Source organism: Gopherus evgoodei, chromosome 3 (assembly GCF_007399415.2).
Source record: "Gopherus evgoodei ecotype Sinaloan lineage chromosome 3, rGopEvg1_v1.p, whole genome shotgun sequence".
Taxonomy (NCBI): domain Eukaryota; kingdom Metazoa; phylum Chordata; order Testudines; family Testudinidae; genus Gopherus; species Gopherus evgoodei.
In genome coordinates this window covers 27,361,753-27,378,843 of record NC_044324.1, presented here as the reverse complement: position 1 = coordinate 27,378,843, position 17,091 = coordinate 27,361,753, and the positions used below count along the sequence as shown (strand labels likewise).

Here is a 17,091-nt window from a genome sequence, read left to right as displayed (position 1 = left end):
CTGTTTTTCTGTCTGTAAAGTGGAGACTTATCTCTCCAAAAAGTGGTGTTGAGGGTTAATGTTTATAAAGTGCTTTAAGTGATTAAGAGGAGGGATGCTAAATATTGAGGGGGATTTCAAATAAACACCCAGAGGAATTGCCTGCAGACTGCATCCTATCCAAGTGGACACAGATGCTCATGTTCCCTTCTAAAAGTGCCTTTGTGAATTTTAACTTTGTCCAAAGGGAACTTTTAATGTGGATAAGAGTATCCATGCAGGGAGTTAGTGTGGAATAGCTACTGTACTTTTAATCCATACACTAGCTTATTCCACACTATCTTTCCTGTGTGGAGGAGCCATTAGGCTCTGAAGAGCCCGAGTCTCACTGAAAGTAACAAATCTGAGTCACACTGGACTTTCAATGAGACTTCAGCCCAGATTTGAAAATGGGACTAAGGCTTGTAGAGTCACGTAGGTGCTACTGAAAATTTTACCCCTTTAGTGGTGTAGCTTTAAAAGGAATTTTAAAGAATTGTTGCTACAAAAATAGTTTTTATAGCAAAAAACCTTATCAGAAGACTGTAAAAAGTTTTAGCAAATGTGAATCATGAGAATTCAAACATGAATTTCTAAAGTGATGATGACTCATAATGTGTGATGAAATGGAAATGCTCTGCTTTTTAGTTAATTCATTGCTACACATTTTTGAAATCCTTCCCTCCTACATATCACATTTTTTTCAGAGATTGAGAGTTACAGACGCCAGCAGCCGAGAATTAGTCTTCATAGTCAGATTCTTGCAGAGGCTTGGGCACCTGTTGGTCTCTCTGGGGAAGCTCAGCAAGGTGCAATGAGCCCTCTAGCTATTCTGAATTTTTAGCACTTGCAGCTGCAGCAGGGGAAGATAAAGTGTGAGCTGATCTGGGAACTCCCGAGATGTTCTACGGTTACATGTAGAAAAGCCTCATGAGTTGCTGCATATGCAACTCTCAGTAGAATGGAGCAATGAGACACTAGTAACACACCTGTTAGTGGAACAGACACTAAAGTTCAGGTCCTAAAGCTGAAATTATTATTTCTGGATTCAGTGGGAGATTGTTTGTTTGAATAAGGACATTGGATTTAGCCCCCAAATTTAAGGAGAGACTGGGAAGTGACTGACAAGATTGAAAGTCAGAAGAAAAACATAACTGTTTCCCCCACTTGATCCCTCCCAAAAGGGCAAATCCTAGTACAAAAAGTAAAACAACAATTTCGGGAGAATAAGAAGAAAGCTGGATACCTTGTAGAAAGCACAAAGCACTGGAGGGTGAAATTTTCAAAAGCAGTTGTCCTATTGATTTTCACCTAGTGACTTAGGTGATTTTGTATGTAAGATTTATGTGCTTTTGAAAAGTTTACCCGTAAGCTACCGTTGATAACATTTCCATGGACCGCAAATGGAAACCATCTGGTCTAAAGTAGTCTAATCACCAAATAAATGGGTTTAGAGGGGATTCTTTTAACATGTAGAATGTACTTTAAAATGGCCTCCATCACTATAGTATCTGAGAACTTCAAAATCTCTAATGTATTTCTCCTTGCAGCACCCTCATGAAGTAGGAAAGTACTATTAACCTCAATTTACAAATAGGAAACTGAGGCACAGACAAAGTGAGTTGATCAGTGCCATAGAGGATGCTTGTGGAGGAACAGGAACAGGAACTGAACCACTCTAACCACTGGCCAATCCTTTTTCCCTGCATCTGAACTTCATTCTGGTTTTAGAGTTATTCCCTGTGCTTAAAATGGGGTATGCCGTTAGAACCAGTAGTATGAGAGGCAGTATGGTCTAATAGATAGAACACTGACCTGGAACTCTGGAAACCATGAGTGAAATCCTGACCCATTGAAGTCAAACAAGTTTTGCCACTCACTTCAGTGGGGCTAGGATTTCATCCCTGGGTTGTATTCCCAGCCCTGCCACTGACCTGCAGTGTGACTTCTCACCTGGGTGGTCACTTGACCTCTCCGTTCATCTGTTTCCCCTCATCCTTTGTCTGATATTTGCTCTTCTGGTCAGGGACAGTTTTTTTGCATTTGTACAGTGCTTAATACAATGAAAATTCTGGGTATGACCAGAATTTAGACTGTTTACATGTATGGAGGAAAAAACTCCCTTATTCTGAAATGGCTGCACATGGGAATGTTCGAACTGCTCATATCTGCTCGAAGTATATGGTACTCAATTAGCAGTACTATAAATTTGTACCAAAATTATATATTGATCAATGGGGTTGGATTTTTTTTCTGCAAAGACTAAGGAATATTGAGAAAGCCAAGCATAGGCACCAACTCTGTGGGTGCTCCAGGGCTGGAGCACCCACGGAAAAAAATGGTGGGTGCTGAGCACCCACCAGCAGCCTCCATATCACCCCCTCTCCCCCTTCTGCCTCCAACCTGCTGGCAACTCCAGCGATCAGTACCTTCCCTTCCCTCCCAGCACCTCCTTCCTGCCGCAATCAGCTGTACCACAGCATGCAGGAGACTCTGGGGTGGAGAAGGAGGAGTGATGTCACAGCACGCATGGGAATGGGGGTGGGAAAAGGTGGGACAGGGTAGGGCCTTGGAGGAATGAGTGGAATGGGGGCGGGGCCTGGGGCAGAGCTGGGGGGAGGACCCCCCCCGCATATTAGAAAATCAGCACCTCTGAAGCCAAGTGCTTCTATGAGCCTCACGTGGAGAAATTCTGCTTCTGAATTGAACTTTCAGCTCCACAGAAGCCCAAATTCCAGAACTTGTAATGTCTTGCTCAGTATAGCTTAAGTACTGATAATACTGTAGTATTTTATCCTAACTAGCTACTTTTTATGGTCCCTATCAACACAATTTCAGGTTGCCTTTCAGGTATTTGTGGATTTATTCTTACAATGCCTACCTGTGAGATACAGAAGTATTAATATTTCCCAAGTAGTTAATGGCAGAGCTGGGAATTGAGCCCAGGTCTCCTGAGTCAGAGCTGAGTGCTTTAGATCATCCCTTCTCTGTCACTAACAAATGGAGTAAACTGTTTTCATCACTTACTGTGAAGGGGAATTCCATTGCTCAGACTGGTTGTGCTCATGTTAACAGAATCCATTGGTTGCCAGTAAACAACCAGCACTTGCTGACAGTTTTCAGAATAGGAAACAACTGCCAAATATCAGATACCATTCTTTGGAGACAGGGAAAATGTTAGTCTTTTAATGGCAACCACTGTACGAAGTTTGTGTTTAATCCTTTTTCTTTTGCTCCATTGGCAGGATACAGTGACCACAAGAGCACTGGCAATCTGCCATCATATTATCTATAGAAAGAACCCTTTTTCCAGGATAATAAACCTCTGACAATATGATAATCCCCTGGACCCTCCTTAAGTCAATTAGCCAAAACAATAGCAAGATTTTATTGGAATTCTAAATTTAATATAACTGATTCATCGTGTCTAATGGAAACTGACCACAGACACGTTCTTTGTCAGCCTTCATTGCCCTTGTGTTGCCACCTAAGTCTGTGCACTGATAATTTGAGCAGAGTTCTTTTCAACCAGCTTCCTACTTCTTTAATCTTTCTAGAGGAACACGTGCCTTTTTGCATTGTTCTTTCATCTGAAGTTGTTCTGTATTTTTCCATCTTTCATTTATTATCTATGTATCTGCCTTGTTATTAATTGCTAGAGTAATAATTGGTCAGTAGGAAATCTATTAATTATTTTGGCTTAGCCCTTATATTTTGTTTGATCTTTCAAATGTGAACACAGTTTCACGTCATTCTGTTCCCTACCATTTCACAATAATCTATCCCTCTTTTAACATTTACTACAGTGCCCATTACTTGCTACATGCTTTTTTGTCTCACTTCCTGTTTCCTTCCTTTAAAGTAATACGAAGATTAGCATATGTGCATACAGAACATAAGACACACAACAAACCATAAAACAGAAAGAAAAAAAATGTATTGCAAGTTGTTTAAGAGTATGCAATCCTTTTGTTTTTCTTCAGATTTCCCGGGCATAATGGTGTCTAGCATCATTCATTGCATAATCTATAAATCTGTGGTTATCCAAACAACTTTTTACAGTATTCTATATGGAGTAAAAGTTAAGTAAACCATCTTTTCTTTTTCAGTATACAGCTTTATAACTTCAGTCCCATACTAACAGAAAACCAAGCATTAAAAAGGATTGGAATTATCTTCCCAGGTGGGCCAAACTAATTTAACTGCCAATCTTACTGTAAATTGTGGAGCATGGTTATGGTTTTTTAATCATGCCATCTTGGTTAGAACCTCACTCAATTTAATAAAAACAAATATTAATTAAAAAAGCCCCTAACATTATAGAATGGGGTGTGGATTGGGTATCCATGGAACTAAACCTGGAGTCAAGGAGCTGGGTTAAGCAGCATGGCTGGAGAGGCATGGACACAGCAGAGAATAAGAGTTAGTGGGGAGTCCTTTTCCCTGTCACAATTCCAGGCAACTGTAACTCTATTTTCCCTCAATGGTCCAGTAAGGGAACCCACTCTCAGGTTTCTGGCTCCCTGGATGTCACCTCTGGGGTGGAGATCAGCGCCTCTCTCCCTTCCAACCGGGTTATTTCCAGCCTGCACAGCTTCCTGCCTTCATTGTGTTAATCCCCACCAGCTTGCTTTCTCTTCAGAGGCTATCAGGTGTAATCACTACAGTTATCAGTACCACACAGTTCTTTCTATGTAAGCCTATTTTATTCTGAAGGTAAAAGCATTACAGCAAAAACATTAAAAACAATACAATAACCTACATGCATGCTAATAAGCTTATCAAGGTTTACCTTAACCTGGATTCTGGCAGGAAAAGTCCTCCCTCCAACCGCCCAGGACTACTTGTGGTTACAAGTTCATCACAGCTTCTGCTCAGAACAAGCATCCAGGCTGATGAGGTCTCAGTAGGCCCAGTCCCTGCAACCTACCCTAAGGATTAGGGCCCTCTGTGAACCAGAAGGTCCATCTGTTTTCTGAGTCAGGAAGAAGGTCCTGAGCCAGTTTTATACCATACTATTTATCCAAAAATCCTTTTTTTGTTGTTCCCTGGATAATCCAGTTTGAACTAGTATATGCACATCTCTCCAGTGAGATGGCTTCTTTGGAGATGTCATAACCTGAGCAAATTTGCATAATCACCCGCTGCTGTTCTCTCTTCTTTACCCCTCCCATCAAAATGCATACAACTCGACAATAACATACACAATTGCATTTTTAATACAATGTACCTCAGCGATATTAACTCTAATTCAGTAAAAGTTTATCCTAATTCCATATGGTTTGTTCAGGATATTACAGGATGTTGTCAGTCTGTCACACCATCTTCAAGGGGGACTTGGCAAAAGAGCCTTGCCTTCCCATGTAGGGTCCTACAACCTCCTGTACAGAGGGATTTTTGTTTTTGTATAGCCATAAGGAAAATTGCTAAAGCTTAGAAACATTCCTGCAGTGTCAGGAAATAAGGGGGAAAAGTAAAGAACAGAATAAAAGGAGCTGGATTTCTCCTATTATTTAGGCCTATTGCTAAAAAAAATAAAAATAAAAATAAAATAAAATCATTGAAGGTGCTTTGTTGTTGAGTCAAGTTACAGTAAACACTTGCACCGTCCCATCATAAAATGATTCAGAGGACATAGAAATATCTCCCTATGCATATAATGTTGAAATCCAAGCCCCATTTTTTTATCCATTTGCAGAGAAGATAAAACATTGTACATGAAGTCATTTTGACTTGTCTTAAATGAAAGGTTTCATTTCCATTTTCTGCAATTAATTGAGAATGGATTTCTGACATCAGTTACACAACATGAGCCTTGATGTAATAAACACAGCATTGTGATTTCAGTGTAGAAACCAGCTGAAGGTGAGAGACGGCTCTTAATCGCACTCGCCTATCTTAAAGCACAGAGGAACGTGCTTCAAAAAAAGAAGTATCAGCAAAGTAAATTATCTCCCCTCCCCTTTTTTTCTTCAATGTGACAGCTCCTCTGGAAGCTATATTATAATCGCCGTTATATTATTCATGCAAATGAAAAAGTACAGCTGAGCTGTTGCTGAGCTGAGGCACTGGCTTGCCTCTGTGAGCCAAGGACAAGCTTAGCTGGAAAGAATGTTCCCTTATTTTAGTGCTGTCTTCATGGCAGTTCCAGGATCCTGTGGTGCAGCCCATGAGCAGCCCATAAATCTTAAGAGTGAAGCTTTGATGGGCTGTGCAACCTCTATTTTGTAATACTAACACCTCTTAAAAACAACAAAAGCACGTGGGGTTTCAATGATGCTGTGTCAGTCTGAGGAACAACTATTTTCTTGAGTCTATGCTATGGGGTAGGGAAAGATTGACAGCTCTGCAGACTGAAGTTCTTGCGTCTTTCACAGAACAGGTCCGAGACAAGGAATAGCACCGTAGCTAGCTTTACTTTGCCACCGTGACGTTAGGATCAACTCTAACCTTGTAGCAGCCAGTAGGTCATTTCTTGGACTTTTTGCTGGGTTTGCCAGTTGTTCTTTTGGTCTTTAGGAATTAACTCCAAAGTGGCAATTGGGCTAAGACTGACAACTCATTTTATGCAGACGTGAATAGTCACTGGACAGTAATTAGTTACTGTTGTACTAATCTACTAAATTTGAATGAGCTTTCTGGAAGTGAAAGGCATCCTAGCTCATAATAAATTACCAGCACCATCCAGTCTGCTGAATTTTTTAAGGCTATTTTAAAGGAATGGCTTATTCCAACTCCTGTGAGTGCAGTTATTAAAGATAAATATGCATTGGTGCTTTTGTTTATAAAGTACTCATCTGGATTTTATGGATCTGTGCACATACATCCCGAGTTCCCCCTCGGGAGCAAAACTTGTTTATAATGCTGAGGGAAAGAGGGTTTGAAACCATTAAATGTTAGAAAGGTGCTGCTGTCAAATACAGGCTGTAGGTAAGTGGTGCGGAGTACCCCAAATTAGGGATCATATGGCACTCTGTGTGTGTGTGTTCCAGTATGTATTTGTACCCACACACACACACACACACACACACTGTACTTAATGAGCAGCTTCTAGACTTCATTTAGATTACACGTGGGCTTACATCTCCATCCACTTGGATCCTTTTGAATATTTTAGACCTTCAGGTACAAATAAATGCATTAAGGTTGCGCCCACACTATGCTAGGTGCTGTCCAAACGTATACACTAGTGAAAGTCCATTTCTCCCTGCTCTCAGAGCACCTTTCTCCGAAAGAGGGGGAGAAAGTGGGGAATCTAATAAACCTTTCCAGAGTTATTGTTTTATAGGTGTTGATCCTACAGTTCGCTCAGCATGGGTAAACTCCCGTTGATTTCATTGGGGTTGTCTGCATGGCAGCAGGGATCCACAATATGTAGTCAGTTGCAGGATCAGGACTGTAAATTATTTTCTTCTAAACTGTAATTGCTCTTTCCCTTCAGCTGTCCTGGGAGCACTATAAGTGTTGCCAATTCTCGCAGTTTTACAAGAGGTATTACAGTAGTTGGTGTTTTGCTTAGAGCCGGACGTGATGGAGTGCCATGGCATTACTTGGCTATGTCTACACTACGAGCTAAGGGTGTCATTGCCAGCTCACGTACACTTACTCACGCTAGCTCCCATCTGAGCTAGCACACTAAAAAAGTAGTGTAGCTGCAGTAGCATCAGGCAGCAGCTGTAGTAGCACCATGCAGCAGCTGCACAGACTAGCTGACCCAAGTACATACCCATGGGGTTCAGGCAGGTTTGTGCTTGGGATGGCTAGCCTGGGCTGCTGCTGCCATTGCCCATGCTGTCATGGCTACACTGCTATGTTTAACATGGTCGTTTAGATGAGAGCGAGTGTGGGTACATGTCTGAGAGCTGGGAGTCACACCCCTAGCTTGGAGTGTAGTGGAGTCCCATAGGTATGTAAGAATTTCAGCTTTTACTTTAAAATAAAAGGTAAGTTTCTAGCCCTCGTGGCTACGGAGGAAAATGCTCAAAATATGAACCCTAAAGAATCAAACATTCAAAGAAAAATTAAAAGAATACAAAATGTATTTATAAATCTCATGATTTTTAAGCCAACCTCAGGAGTTTAAGGGCCTGGCTCATGATTTTTGAATATCAATACTGCTATTGCTTTACTTCTTTTTCTTATCCTTTCTTTTCTCACCTCCGCTCTTTTCCCTTTAGTTTTTCCACTCAGTTTCACTCCTGTAACATCCATGAATATAGATGGTCCAAGAGGTAAATATAGTTGGGACCATAAAGTAGTTTAAATGTTACCTCCTTGTAGGGAGGAAAATACCCAGAAATCCACCATAGTAGCACTTAACTTCAGAAAGGGGAAATACACAAAAATGAGGAAGCTAGTTAAACAGAAATTAAAAGAAACAGTCACAAGAGTAAAATGTCTGCAAGTTGCATGGAAATTATTTAAAAATAGCATAATAGATGCTCAAACTAAATGTATACTCCAATTTAAAAAAAAATAAAAGTAAGAGGACTAAAATTATTCCACCTTGGCGAAACAGTAGAATAAAAGAGGCGGTTAGAGGCAAAAAGGCATCCTTTAAATATTGGAAATCAAATACTAGTGAGGAAAATAGAAAGCAGCATAAACAAGTGTAAAAGTATAATTTGGCAAGCCTGAAAAGAATCTGAAGAATAACTATCAAAAGACACACAAAACTAACAGCATTTTTTAAGCACATCAGAAGCAAGAAGTTTGCCCAGTAATCAGTGGGGCCACTGGATGGCTGAGGTGCTAAATAAGCACTCAAGGAAGATCAGGCCTTTGCAGGATGTGGTGTAGATTCCCACACCTGAGCTATTCTTTTTAGGTGACAGATCTGAGGAACTGTCCCAGATTGAGGTGTCTATAGAGAAGGTTTTGGAACGAATTGATAATTCAGCAGTTATAAGTCTCCAGGAAAAGAGTTCTGAAAAAACTCAAATATGAAACTGCAGAACTTGTATGTACCTATTGTTTAAATCAGCCTCTGTGCCAAATGTCTAGAGAATAGCTAGTCTAATACTGATTTTTTTTTTTAAGGCTGAAGAGGTGGTGCTGGCTAATAAGCCTAATTTCAGTACCAGGAAAATTGTCTGAAACTGTAATAAAATACAGACTTATCTGACACGAAGATGAGCATGATACGTTAGGGAAAAGTCAATATGGCTTTTGTAATGGGAAATCTTGCCTCACTAATCTTATTAGAATTCTTTTGTGGGTGTCAGTAACCCTTTGGACAAGGGTGATCCAGTTGATATACAGAACTTGGACTTTTGGAAAGCCTTTGACAAGGTCCCACAGCAAGGGCTCTTAAGCAAATTAAGGAGTCATGGGATAAGAGGGAAGGTCCTTGTATGGATCACTAGCTCATTTAAAATATAGAAAACAAAGGGTAGGAATAAATGGCCAGTTTTCACAATGGAAAGAGGTAAATAGCAGGGTCCCGTCAATCTGAACTGGGACCTGTCTTGTTCAACATATTCATAAATTATCTGGCTAAAGGGAGTGAATAGTGAGGTGGCAAAGTTTGCAGATGGTACAAAATTACTCGGATTTTTAGCTGACTGCAAAAAGTTACAGAGGGATCTCACCCGACTGTACAACAAAACGCAGATGAAATTCAATGTTGATAAGTGTAAAGTAATGCACTTTCGAAATAATAATCCAGTTGTTACCACTCAATAAAGAGATTTAGGAGTCATTATGGATGGTTCTCTGAAAACATCTGCTCAGCATAGAGTGGCAGTCAAAAAAGCTAACAATGTTAAGGACCATTGGGAAAGGGGTAGATAAGACAGTAAATATCATAATGCCACTATATCAATCCATGGTATGTCCACACCTTGAATAGTACATGCAGGTCTGGTCACCCCATCTCAAAAAAAAAAAACATATATATATATTGTATATATACATGTATATATATTTATTATTATTGTTGTTGTTGCCCTTCTCTGTATCTTTTCCAATTCTAATATTTATAAATATTTATAAAAAGTGTGTGTGTGTGTGTATGCACGTGCATGTGTGTGCAGGCGCATGCGTTGATTATTTTTAAATTACAGATCCTCTTCATTCCAGAACTGTGTAAGGTATCCCTTTTTATTCCTCTCCTCTGATTCCTATACTATCCTTGAAATAACAAACCTTTTACCTGTGAATTCGGCTCCTAGAGATGTATTAGAAGAAAGTATCCTCATAAAAGCATTTGCCCTCATTTGCTGTCTTTCACTCCAATGTGACACATCGGTGACCCTTGTCTGAGCATTGGTGGCTTGGATATTTTGCCCTTTTTAGTCCCTTTCATTTGAGGAACTTAAAGGATTCTCTGTCAACGGTCTAAGGCTCTCAACATTCCATTGATAGTTATATCCCGTCACTTCCCACTAAAATACAGGTGTTACACAGCCCTAGAAAAGCTGCTACAGCTGGACACTCACCAGGCTGTTGTGTTTGGGACCCTCCTCACTAGGCCACGTGTGTTTTAAACTTCCTGAATCTGAGCAGATCCCAGGTGCTGTGTCTGGCTTTAGGTTTCTAAACACATTCTCAGGGTGCAGATCCTCTGTTTAGCATCCCTTTATGAAGACTGAGACCTGGCATTCCACCTGCCTACACTCTGAAACTACTACTGACTCCCCCAAAGTTGCCTAGAGCTTCAGCACACCTTCTTCCAGAGCTCTAATGCTGTGGGCACTCTGGGTGTACAGGTCACCTCTTCAGGCATATATGGTAGGTGTAGTACATAATACACAGACAGGCTTTGCAAAGGTTTCTGCAGCTCTTCACTTCTCCTCCAAGTCATGGTGTGAGTTAGTGTGCATGCAGGTGTGTCTCTCTGGGTATGTGTCCATGCATGTGTCTGTGGACTCTCATCTCAGATCCTTGCAGTCAGTGCCTTCTGTTCTGTCTCCAGAATGCAAGTGAGAGATCTTCTCTTTTATAACCTCCTGTCCCCTTTGTCAGGTGACCCTCTCATCAGCCTTATCAGGTGAGTCCAGACTTGAGAATTGCTTGTGCTGTTGGTGGCAGCCGTCTCTTTGCCTAAGGATGTCTCATTTGAATGGACAATTGTCAAAAATTAACAACCCTCCATTGTTAGCCCTGTGCTAGGTGCAGAAATTTCTCCTTTAACCTCTGGTAGGTTTTAGCTTAATGTGGAGACAAAAGACAGCAGAAAAGGCAAATCAGCTGCACATTCAAAATAGAATTTGCCATCTGACACAGACAGAGTGAGTCCACAGTATCAACCAGAATCCATAAGCTGTACACAGATTCCCCCAAATCATATCACACACAATTAAAGTACAGTCTCTTGCGGCGTGGAATGCAGCAATTTATCAGCACGTAGACCCTGAATTAGGAATGCATCCTCTTCCAGGAGTGCACTTGGCTGAACAGAGTCAATTTAGGAGTCAAACATGTGCATAAAGTTAAGGATGTGTGTAAGTGGTTTCTTGAATCAGAGCCACGGTGATGCTATACATCAGTTTGTTTCAGAAAGTGAGGAAAAAGGTGAAGAAGAAATTGTTAAGAAGAATGGAATTATCCAGAGTTCTTAATTTACCCTGCAAAATCAGATGTGGCACCCCTAATCTTACAGACATGCCAGGGGATATCTGTACAGAACCTTGGTTTTACATCTGATGTGCAAAGTCTATGCTTTCAACGGCTCCTGAAACTGGTTCAGCATTGCCTCAAAAGGAAGAATGCAATCCAGAGAGCCACCAGGATGAACTCCTGTAGCACCTAAGTGCACAGTTAAGCTCTTCTGTTTTTAAAGAACTAGCCCAGCTCAACCCTGCCTAGCTTGTAAGATCTGATGACCTCACATTGCAAGGTGGTAAAACTGACAGACATCTCATTCCCAAACCTGGCTGTCTTTTATGCAGCACAATACACTCGTCTCATACCACTCTACTATGGCTTGTAGTTATTGTTTTAATTAACATTGCACTTGTAAGTAATTGTGCTGTATTTTGTGTGCTGCAACAATACCAGCTCATGTGTGGTGAATTATTCTGACAGCTGGCTGTCACCTAACAGCAGGGAAAATAGCACAGCCTTACTGTCTAGACCTACTTGCAGAACTATTATGGTGAAAAGGAGTAATCTTACAGGAGAGGTACCCATTTCCGAGATCTATTTGTACGTTCTGACTCTTCTCTGCATAATAGGATTATGCATTTCTTATCACAACCACAAGCTGGATGCATGCCAGCCATAAACTGTGCACAGTGTAACAATATGATTGGAGGCAATTTTTCTCTTTCTGTCTCTGACTCCTATTCTGGGTTAAGAAAAAACTGTCATACTAGACAGAGCACCACATGTGACTGTGTATTTATCACTTTAAAATTCACTGTGGATTGTTGGGCATAAGGAAAACATCTTCGCTTGTGGAAACTATAATTACAGATAAAACTGTGCATAAAGAAAGGCAGAGAGCCTTACACTGAACAGATAAAAACTGTCCTCAATGCATTTATTCTAATTTTGGACAGGAAAGTTGAGGCCATATTATATTGAGAGCTTAATCTACTGATACAGTTGTTTGTAGTTGCAACTTCAGCTGAACAATTCTATGCCCAGATTACACTCAATGATTATTTTAGTTAACATTTGTATATAGTACCATACAAAACCAGACAATGCAGTGATGCACACTGTATTAATGTCTAGACTTCCATTGTTGGGTAGATTAAATATTGTGACCTACAATTGTATAAATCTAAACAGACTAGGGGGAAAAAACCTTCCATAAGTGTCACCACTCATTTACTCAGACTCCAAAGTTCAGTTCTGTGGCAGTCTTTCTTCTGATATGTTAGTGTATGGACCATTGTCGCTGAAGTCTCTGGTCTGAATAGATAGCAATGATCTGTCTTTTTACTTCAAGGAATTCTGTCCCGTCTGAGGACTGCTGATTCTGTATGGATGTGTGGCATGGAAAGCAGATCAGACTAGAGGTTTGGTTTGGTTTTAGCACATTTTGCTTTTATTTAGTAGATTTTGTTTAATGGGATTGTTTTCTTAGCTTTACTAACTTCTAATTGTGTTTAGTTACTGTTAATGTAACTGTAAGTGTCTAATAGCGGCCTTAAAGAAGGGCTTTCATAAAAGAACAACAAAAAGCGTTATAAAAATACTTACACAGTATATATCTTCATTTTTCTATTAATGAAAGTAATTTAAACATAGGTGTTGCTAATAGGATTTGAGTATGGTTTCCCTGATCAATTCTGACAAGGATATTTAAAGGCTACTAGCCAAACCATACCTAAGAATACCCCTTTTATGTCTACGCAGTAGAAAGCTACCATGTTGCAAGACCTTGTTACAGTATGATAGTTTAAAACATCGTTCTTTCTGGCAGATGTTTAAACGTGTTGGGAACTCTCATGTTGTAAATTGGGCCATCCTATACTGTAGCATTCAGTACCCTAAATGGGACCATAGATAGCCTATAGTGTGGCTTTATAACCCTGTTCTAATGTGGCTCTCAGCCAATAATACCTCTGTCCAGTTTAGTAAGGAAACAGTGCTAGAACCCTGCTTGAAACAACGGTGTAACAATGTGGTAATGGTTAGCATGGTTCCTCAGCTGTCTACAGGACCTTGTTTAAGCACAAAATAGAAGAGCTGCTAAATGAAAGGGGGAAGCAGGGGAAGGGAGATTGAGTCTCCCACTTCCTAGGTGGATGCCCTAACTACTGGTTTATTGACTTGTTCTCTCTCTTTCTAAATTTGTAATGTGCCAGGCTCCAGTTATATGTACTGCTGGGTCTGAACATGTTACATACAAATAAAGACTGAAATAAACATATGTGTATTCCTAACGATGAAGGTAGGTGTAAGAATCAGATAAAACAAATGTTAGTAAAATTGTACATAGAAACACAGCAGAACTCAAGTGCAGTTATTTCAGTGTCTGATCACTTGCTGTCTTCCCTCCTTTATTTTAAACCAGGGGAATTCAGTGTAAAAAACTGTTAATGCAATATTACAGTTGTGAATTTAATATACAAAAGGCAGGAAATTCAAAGTTATAGTTCCCAATGTAACTGTAATTCTGTCATAACGCATATATAGGAAGGCATAAATTTCTCACCATATACAGCAGTATAAAATTCTGCATATGCGCAAAGGGTTCATTACAATTGTTATGGGAATTACAATTTTGTGTTTCCTGACAAGTGCATTTAAATTCTGAATCTTAACATTCCATTAACCTGTTTTGATTTTTTTTGCCAATCTACAATATGTTCTTCGAGTTTTCCTTTTTTCTGAAAAAAATATAACTGCTAAATATATTTAAAATCAAAGAGCTGTAGGTAGAAAAATATCACTTTTCCAGATTTTCTTTCTCTCTCTCTCTTATTTATTTATTTATTTATTTATATAATCAGCAGACCTGATAGGAGATATAGATATATAGATATGTCTGTATCAGGTCTGCTGCAACTTCATTATGACTAAATCTTAGGCCACTGATATAATAGTAAAACTGTCACTAATTTCATGGGAACTAACCATGGGTCACTGAGGAGGCCCTCTTGACTCTCCGTGACTGAGGAGAAGGATTTTTTTTATTATTAATTATTATTTTTTGCTGCGGAACTGTTATGGATTTGCAGAGTGTGTGCAGAGATTATTCGCCTCCTATGTGCCATGGAGCCCTGATCCACAGGAGATTCTAGAGCTAGGAGGGCAGGAGTGGGACAAGGGTCATGGATCTGTTGCTATGTGGTTCCTGACTCTGAAGAGTACTGACTGCTTCTCCCCTCCCAGTCTCTAAGGTGCACTCTGAATTCATCTTCACTTCAGTTAACTTGAGTGATCCACACTCAAGTCATTTCTCTTGTATTACCCTAGCATAAGCTAGAGTGGCCATGTTGCAAATTAACACTCAAGTTGCTGCAATGCCCCGTGTCCACACTGGCACCACACTGACTCTCATGTAGCACTGACGTCTAGGGGCAGATCCTATGGTCTGTAGCACGTTCTGTGAATTCTTTTGCAGTATACTGTGTGAGAACTTGTCTGTCCTCTCTGGGCATGAGGCCGGAAGTGATGTTGGCCTAGCAACTCATTAAAGTCAACCACTTCTGCCCTGGAATGTGCCACAGTTCTGTCCACAGTCTTCGTTATAACTAGTGGCAAGGTCTGAACCCAGCTCTGAGCATTGACGCCTGACGGACATTGGTATCTGTGCAACCCATCTTGGTGTTCATGCTGTGCACTGGGGAGGATATGGATGCAATAGTATTTAGTATTCAAGAAAAATTGGCAAAAAGAGGAAGCAAAGGGTGTTAGAGGTTGTAAACCTGTAGAGGTTATGGGGAGTCGGACAAGGAATTCCACAAGCTGAACATTTCTCTCTTCAAAGCACAGTGTTAGTGCGTGGCCATTTATATTATCTGTTTAATGCAAAATTGGCCCGATTTCTGAAACTCTTCTGGTTAAATACTTTATCTTGCCGCAGCCAACTGCTGGAAACTCCACAAAAAAACAAGAATAGCCAAATCTTATAAGACTTGGTAGCTGAACCTGTTTCAAATATAATAAATAGCAAAAGCCATTGTTTACGATAAGTGTTATCTGATTGCTGGCAGACCTGTGTTTATTGCCTTTGTGCATTACGGTCTTTTGTAATTTGGACAGCCAAAAATTGTATTCCTTTATGCAGTGTGTGAGGTGATTTGTAAGTAGTGAGGCATCTGTAATTACACTGAGTGGAATTGGAGAGCTTCATAGAAGCATAAATAAAATTGCCTGTTTTTAATCTGAGTAGTTTCACATCAAAATTTCCACTTTTTTTTTTACATTTCTCAGAACAAATTTGTTTTTCTTTCCTTGGGGGAGGATCTTTAGTGAGTGAACTCAGACCTACTCTTTCTACAGACAGTTCTCTCATACTTTTGTTGTTTTGAAGCATATGTGAAAAGTCAAATGTTAGGCGCTTATTGTGCTAGTGGTCATCAATGAAAGCTATAAAGTAGGTTCCAAGAAGTGTCGATGAACATCTGAACTGAATTAATCATTCGGAATATATTGTGATTGAGGTTTTTTCCCATTAAAGGCTGTACCTGGACCTCACAGTTCATTTTTCTTATTCTGTCACTTCTTCTGTTTAAAGCCTATGCCATTGTTTCACGTGTTGAATGAAGAGCACAAAACTCAAATTTTGTAAAATTGGAAGCTGTGAAAGGAGAGAGGCAGCTCGGGTATAATTCTCTGTATCGTCAGTGTACTCTTGACTTAGTGGCTTTTATTGCTTATTTACATGCATAGTTTGTTTGTAATAAACTAACTTTTTCTTTCCTCTGAAGGTCAAGGAATATTCATATATTATTTACCCCTCGGACTGTCAAATAATATAGTACTTTACACATTCAAAGTGTTCTAAACTAATCCTCCTTACAGTCCTGTGAGCTAGAGAAGTGTGTGATCCTTCATAAACATTCATCATTAGTAAAACTTCACTGCCTATGCTCCTTAAAAACAAAAAAAATGGCTTTTGAATAACCAACTAAAATTGGAAGACAGCACCCCACTGCTGTTCACTATCTCCCTCATTAACTCATGTTTGTACTTTCTAGGCCAAAACAACGGGAGTAGGAGAATATGAGAATTTCACCCAAAAGATTCTTCATAGATGATTTGTTGTTTTCCAGGCTAATGGAAAAAGCTGTAAATTGTCATTAACCCACCCACGCTAGGAACTTTTGTAAATATCAGGAGTTGGAAACCAGTGTGTTACTCACCACAAAAGGTTATGATCCAAGATTTTGAACCAGCTAAGAAATGAGTGCTCTGGGATATTTCCATCAGTGTAGCTACACCAGCGTAATGATACATGAACAAACCCTTAATGTGGATTCACTCCACAGGCTACACTAAGAGTGCATTTACACCATGTCTCTGCATCAGTATAGCTATATCTGTACAAATACACTCAGTATAGGCAGGCCCTAGAACTGTTATTTTTTTAACGACTACTTAGCAAACATAATGAGCAACACAGAGGGATTTTTATGCTTTTAAACCAAAGTCTTGAAGTTACCCTTATGA

At 39.9% G+C, this 17,091-nt stretch overlaps 1 protein-coding gene across 1 annotated transcript in view; it reads left to right on the top strand.

The window, feature by feature from the left end:
* The window catches only part of KLHL29 (kelch like family member 29), a 578,142-nt gene that overhangs the window by 107,757 nt on the left and 453,294 nt on the right, over nucleotides 1-17,091 (top strand). The window lies entirely within an intron of this gene.